The sequence below is a fragment of the Ictidomys tridecemlineatus genome, chromosome 6, assembly GCF_052094955.1.
Source record: "Ictidomys tridecemlineatus isolate mIctTri1 chromosome 6, mIctTri1.hap1, whole genome shotgun sequence".
Lineage (NCBI taxonomy): Eukaryota > Metazoa > Chordata > Mammalia > Rodentia > Sciuridae > Ictidomys > Ictidomys tridecemlineatus.
Window position 1 is genome coordinate 161,659,690 of NC_135482.1, and position 7,555 is coordinate 161,667,244.

Here is a 7,555-nt window from a genome sequence, read left to right on the forward strand (position 1 = left end):
AGATATTTCAAAAAATAACTGCAAGAAAAGGGCATTATAGACTTCAGAAATAACTACTGTTTCTCTAGTGAATATTTTTTTTAAGAGAGAGAGAATTTTTTAATATTTATTTTTTGGCTTTCAGCAGACGCAACATCTTTGTTTGTATGTGGTGCTGAGGATCGAACCCGGGCTGCACACATGCCAGGCGAGTGCACTACCACTTGAGCCACATCCCCAGCCCTCTCTAGTGAATATTGTATATAGAAATCTGCTAATGTCTTGGAGTATGCAAATATTTTTGAGATGCATCAGAGAAATGCATATGAAAAAAACAGTACTATTTATCATGTTATATAAATGAAGTCACATATCATACCAAAAGGTAGTCTCTGACTTCTTCATGTAGGAAATACCAAAAACAAAACAAGAAAAAAAAATATGGCATATGGATTGAATAATTTTGTCCCATCATCCCCAAATTTCATCTGTTGAGGCCCTGGTCCCCAGGATCTCAGAATGTGAATCGTTTTTGGAGATAGGAGGCTTTAAAGGGGCATTACGGTTAAAGTCATATGAGTGGGTGTTTATCCACTCCAACTGTGTCCTTATAAGAAGAAATTAGGACACAAAGAGAAACACCTGGGATGTGCACCTATAGCTGAAAGGTCACGTGAGGACACAGCAACAAAGCAACCACCTGCAAACCAAGGTGAGAGGTCTCATGAGAAACCAACCCACTATCACCTTGATCTTGGATTTCTAGCACCCAGAGCTGTGAGACATAAATTCCTGTGTTGAAGCTCCCCAGGCTGTGGTATATTGTTACAGCACCCCTAGAAAATCAGCACATATGGTAACAGACCAATTGTTAAAAACCTTAAATCGTCCAGCAAGAGGACTTCCTCAACAGGAAGCCCCGGAACATCCTCTGGTTCTTCTGATGTTCTGCCAATTCACTCAGGCTCTATGCCTTGGTGCATCAAATGCAACTCAATATAACAAACATTGACTGAATGCCCATTACAATGAGAGGCCCTGGCAAAGCACATTTAATTCACCAAGGTCACAGAGGTTGGGAGGTGGTGGGGAGGACAGATCAATCGAAAATCCAACTTCAGCCAAAAACACAAGATCTCCCTTCTCCCATGTGACAGGAATCTCAACTCTCCCAGTCTCTCCTGGAGGGTAATAAGCCACCAGTAGGCATATGAAGGAAGAAAAGTAATGTGTAGAAATCCATATACTTAGATTAGCCGTGCCTACAGAGTTAAAGGAGGAGCCGTTCCCTGTGAGGAATTCCCCACCTCCAAGGGCAAGACAACTGAGGAAGGAAAAAAGAACCACTAAAACATTGGAATGACTTCCTTCCCTAGGGCCTTGATTAACTCAGTGGAAGAGAACAGGTTTCAAAGCCTGCTCTTAATATTCTTAGATATGCCTAGAAAAACATGGAAATGGGAGGACTCTCAAATCCAAGGAACCCAGCTGGATAAAAATATGATGAAATTGGGGGAGAAAGAAGCTAAAGGGTGAAAAGGACAGACAGATCTGGGGCTTGTCATATTTTTATAATGAACACCCTGTCAGAGACGACCATCTTCTGAAGCCATTCTATGCTCATAGATCCTTACCCATTGACCACGTTAAAATGAAAGAAAGACTAAATATTCTATCTCAACATCTTAAAAATCTAAGTCCCACACACATGTAGCCACAGGGCGCTGAAGCACTACCAGCCGCCCTGGGAAGGTGGCCTCATTTCCAAGTGACAAAAATGAAAGCTGGACACCAGGATCGTGCTCCTAGCAGAAAACAAAGCATAAAGATCCCCCCAGCCCCCCCCACCCCCCGCTAAATATTCCTTTTGAAAATGCTCTGTATGTTCATCTCCAGGGGAGAAAGCCTGTGGCTTGTCCTTCCAGGGTCCTCTCCTTCTTTCTTAAGGAAAGCCGTCCCTCCCAGGAGCTGACTCTGCATGTCTCCTACATCACCCTTGCCCCACAGCCAGGGCCAGGACTGCCCATCAACCCTCAGAGCAATCTCAGGACAAACAGCTGCCTGCCAGCCAGCATCTGGCTGTCACCCAAGGCTACAGCATGTGGGTGTCAGGTCTTCTGGGGACAATCCTATTAAATAATCAGAAACAGGGCCTGGGATTTGTGCAAAAGTGAAGAAGGTGCTTGGACCTGGAAGGAACCAGCTGTTAAAAAAAAATACATAATAGAGGGTGTGTGTCCTAGAGGAAGAGCCCTGGACAAGGAGTCCCAAGGGTTCCTTCTGTCTTTGCTGCATGAACTTAGACAAGTCACAAAGCTTCTCTTGACCTTCTATGTTTTATTTTCCCATGAATAAAGAAGTGGGTCAAGCTCTCAGGTTCTTACCGGCTCTGAAAGTGTTATAGCTTCAGTTTCTTCAATCCATTTTGGTTAATATTCATAACAATCTGTAGCCCACATAAGACTGTGTCACAGATTGGAAATTTTTCCAACATCCAGAACTGTGACAGAATAAATTTCTTTTATTGAAGCCATCAGTAGTTTGGTATTTTGTTACAGCAGCTGTAGCAAACTAATACAGGAGAATACCCACCCCTCACTGGGAAGCTGAAATTGTCGGCTCCTTGCTTTCCCAGCTTTCCCAGGAGCCAGGACCAGAACACACACAGTTTCTAACACTTACGAGGTCCTTCATGTTCATCATTATTGAGTAAACCTTGAACTGACAGAAGTGACATTATATAAATCACACAAAGTTCTAAAATGGTGTAAATTTAATACAAATAATTTATGGATGTCAATCTAACAATTACTGACATTTAATTAGCAGAAACCTTCGTTATTGTTATTGCTTAAATGCATAGCACCCTAGAATAGTATCCAAACTTCCACAGATGTGGAAACACCTGTTTGGATATCAGAAGTTAGCAGATGGCAAATGCAGGATTTGAACCCAGCCATTTTGACTATAATATGAGAACAGAGTTCTCTGGAGGAATGCCAAAAAAGACTTTCTTTTTAAATGAATACTAGTAAGGAAGAAAATACAAAGTTTCTAACTCTAAACTAAATAACAATATTTTAGATTTACCTTAATGTCCATTTGTCTGAAAAAGGTTGTATACATCCTCTCTAAAATAACAGAACTGGTCTGTTCTTTTCTGGCAACCGCTCCAAGGAGACTGACAGAAAGAGCTAAATAATTTAGGGTAGAAATTATTCAGGCAACAACAAAGCCAGGAACTTTTAATTTATCAGAGTAATTATGTTGTGTTAGCTTAACTTATAAAACCAAATCCACTTTAAAAAGTTTTACCATTACAAATTCTGAGACACTTTGTAAAGCTTCTGTTTGGCAAATGAGAACAGTTGGGAAAATAAATATGTGCAGTGAAAAGAGCTAAAATATCTTGTTCAAAAAACAAATTCTGATAACTGTGAAAACTAACTATCAGAACGTATGTCCATCCTCAAGTTTGGCAGAGATACCACCATCAGAACCAAAGCACATTTAGCACATTTCCTGTTGGATCTTCTGAAGTGAGGATACACAGGTGAACTGGAACATGCTTCTCAGTGCCCTGTAGGGATCCTCTGTTGGAGGACTGACAGCTGAAACCACACTTCCCCGTGGGTTTATCCAGACAGATCAAGGTTTGTTGATTTGCCTTGTCTTACACTGAGCTTGGGATGGAGCCACTGGAGCTCTTTCCTGGCCTGGCCTGAATGGGACAAGTCACTTCTCTGGGATTTGGCTTTCTCACAAAGTTCAGGAGTCACCTGCCTTACCCTGCCTGACCTGTGGGGGCCATAGGTCGAGGCTGCAGTGGCTCCTGGGATTCCTGCCAGTTCCCACAGACTTCCAGCTAAGCTGCCATTTAATTCCCAGTTGTTACCCTTCCTCTCCTCTCCCAGCAATGGAAAGAAACTGAGGAATCAGAGGCTCCCTGGGGCAAAGTCTCTGGGTTCAAATGAGGCTCAGAAAAACTGTATGATCAAATCTGCAAAAGCTAACTTTTGCAGACCCCATGACCCAGCAATTCCACTGCAGTCTATGCCCCAAAAAAGCAAGTGCATCTCTCTTCCAGAAGTTCCGTGCTCACAAGAGGCAAGATGTAGACACAACCCAAATGCTCATTGACGTACAAAAGCTAAGCAAACAGTGGCATATTCATGTTATTACATAGCAATAGAAGAAGAAGAAACTACTTTTATATCCAACAATACAGATATAACGTTGAGTGAAAGTAGATAGGCACCAAAAAACAAAAGTTATAATTTCATTAGCTTCAAGAAGTAGAAACTGGAATCAGTGGTGAAGAGGTCAGAACAGGAGCTACCTCTTGGAGAGAGGTGGGCATCAACTGGAAGGAGATGTTGAGGATGCTGGAAATGTTCTAAATATTTTTCCTAATAGTGATTATATGAGTAGATAGATAGATAGATAAAACTTCAAAAGATTTTTTTTAATTATATTATATAATTATAATTTGTTTTTTCTGAATGTATATTTTATTTATTAGTACTGGGGATTGAACCCAGGGGCACTTAACAACTGAGCCACAACCCTAGCCCTTTTTATTTTTTACTTCAAGACAGGGTCTTGTGAAGTTGCTTAGGGCCTTGCAAACTGCTGAGTCTGGACTTGAACTTGTGATCCTCCTGCCTTAGCCTTCTGAGTCACTGGGATTACAGTCATGCACCACTGTGCCCAGTGTTTGTGTGTGTGTGTGTGTGTGTGTGTGTGTGTGTGAGAGAGAGAGAGAGAGAGAGAGAGAGAGAGAGAGAGAGAGAGAGAGAGAGAGAGAGGTTTTTGTTTTGTTTTGTTTTTAAATTTAAGACAGGGGATTCTGGGGAAGAGGACTTCACTCTCAAAACAGTGAGGAATAAGGAAGATTCTGATTAGGGAGCTCAAGTCAGAGCTCTCAGGCCTCTGGGTTTAGTATTCAAGACAGCTGAGAACTCTGAGACCATAACTGAAGCATGTGCAAGTGAAAATAATGATCAATTACCATCTGTGATGCCCTTTCTAGGTGCCAGTTCTAAACAAGGCATTTTACAAACACAACCTCACTGAATGCTGACAACTTTATAGGGTAGATAAAGTTATTATCACCACTTTACAGAGTAATGACATGCTTTGCTCAGGAAGAACACACTGCAAGTGAGTGTGTCAGGATGCTGAAGCGGATCTTTCCAGAGTGGAGGGACAGAAAGGTGTCAAGGGTCGGTGATAATTTTCCAGATTCCTCTGCTCCGGGCTTTATATTTCTTGGTAAGAGATAGTACTTCAGGTACAGGCACAACTTTCTTTCCTCTGGCAACCAAGCAACTAATACACTGATGTGCAAAGTGTTTTCAGGGAACAAATAAGGTCCAGGCACAGAGTGGCTTCCAGTCTTCTCAGCTAGTACTTCTCCCTTTTCTCCAGGAAAGATCCCATACAACCCCAGCCAACAACAGGGATGAACAGAGGCATGGAGGTGCTTATCTGAGTCTCTTCTTGGGGAATGTGAAGCTCCAATATGGACACAGATGAGGAGACAGGGCCATGTCACTGCATGGGACCTGTTGTTGATAACTCTGAGTCACCTGCTCTCCACCTGCCCCACACAGGTACCATTCCTCTTTCCCTTCTGTGAACAGCTCCAGGGTCTTTTCAATAAATCCTGTATTATTAACAGTTAGGGCTCTTGGTTACAATAAAGTAATCTACTTCAAACCAGCTTAAGTGAAAAAGACGAATTCATTGTGAAGATCTAGGGTCTCACAAAACTCCAAGAGAGTGATGCAGCCAACCCCAGGAATGGAACCACACTGGAGAGAGCCCTGGCGGGAAACTGGAGGCCCCTCTCTGCACTATTCCCTCTCCTCCTCCATAGGCCTCTATTCCACCCTTCCCATTACAGACCAGCCTCCTACATTCCACTCACATGGTGGGACAGGACAACACCACTTCCAGATACAGACATTCTAGAGCACGCATCCAACATGAAGCTTATCTCCAGCTTTTACTTCCAAACCTGGTACCCCAGGGAAAAAACTGAATTCTTTTTTCTTTTCTTTTCTTTTTTTTTTTTTTTTTTTGGTACCAGGGAGTAAACTCAGGGGCACTTGACCACTGAGCCACATCCCCAGCCCTATTTTGTATTTTATTTAGAGACAGGGTCTCACTGAGTTGCTTAGCACCTTGCTGTTGCTGAGGCTGGCTTTGAACTTTCAATCCTCCTGCCACCGCCTCCTAAACTGCTGGGATTACAGGCACTGTCCACTATGCCTTGCAGGAATTAACTTCTTGATCATGGATCAATTGCTCCAGACCAAAAACAATGCTTTAGGAGAGTCAAGGTCAACATAACAACTCCTAACAAAATTGTGTGGATGGATTGCTGAGTATGTGCCTGGGGAGATTAGCAGAAAGGAGATTGTGGACATCAACCTGATGAGCATCTAAAATATTGCCTAATTTAACCAATTCTTTGACAATGGGAGAAGTGTCAGCTTCAGAGTTACAGGGATTAGAGCCATTGTTTACCAGCTGTGTGGATTTAGGCAATTTATTTGGTTACCCCAAGCCTGTTTCCTTACCTACAAAGAAAGAATAATAATATATACTTCATGATTCATTTAGAGAAATAAAGGCAAAAAGATTAAAAGCACCTAATGCAGCATACAAATGCTAAATAGTTTCAACTTAATTTGAACATCAAAATAATCACAAGAGATCTAAGAGTGCTTTGATTATAAATGTCACCAAACTGGGCCCATTTTGCATGCCACACAGTACACCAGTCACTGAAATGATGAATCTTGCAAAAGAGAAGGTTTATTCCTGAGGTATGGTTCTCAAGCTAAGCTTACCTAGGGCCCACTTTGAGCTCAATTCTCTGGTAGGTGATGGGTATCATCTCAGAATGCTTGGCCAGCATTATTCCATTAGGACAAAGTTTACAACAAAAAACAACCAACAAGAGCAAAACAAATCCATAACTTTTAAAATAAATAATTTAGTTCTAGACCAAAAAGAAAACTGAGGTGACAAAACAAGGAAAACCTAATCCTATCACAATTTCCTATTAAAAGAAGATCAACACTCCAAGAAAACTATCATTTAAGCAGTTTTGCATCAATGTGCCTTCAATATCAATGCTCAGCCTCTAGAATAATCTATGAATAAAGTTGCCCACTTGATCATGCATCAAATCTTTCATAAGATTCACTTCCTCTCCAAACCCCTTTTATAACTTTCTACAACCTTTCATTCCATCTAACCATTAGTTTTGTTGACCTGTTTCCCTGTCTTGTGTTCTATAACTCTTTTATAAAACATGTCTCATTTTCTTCACAGCAACGGTCTGAATCACTCAGACCGTTGAAGCTTTGAGCCATAAACCAAGCTAGCTAGCCACTGTCCTTATGATATTGGGTAATCTTAACATAGGTGTGTTGGTGCTCAGAAGATTATTGGATATTTTTCTTAAACCAACATTAAGATAAGTCTTATTTTAAAACATTTGAGTTAAAAGCATGTGGGATTCAATTTATGAGTGCTCCTTTTTTTCTAAGTTGATCTGGTA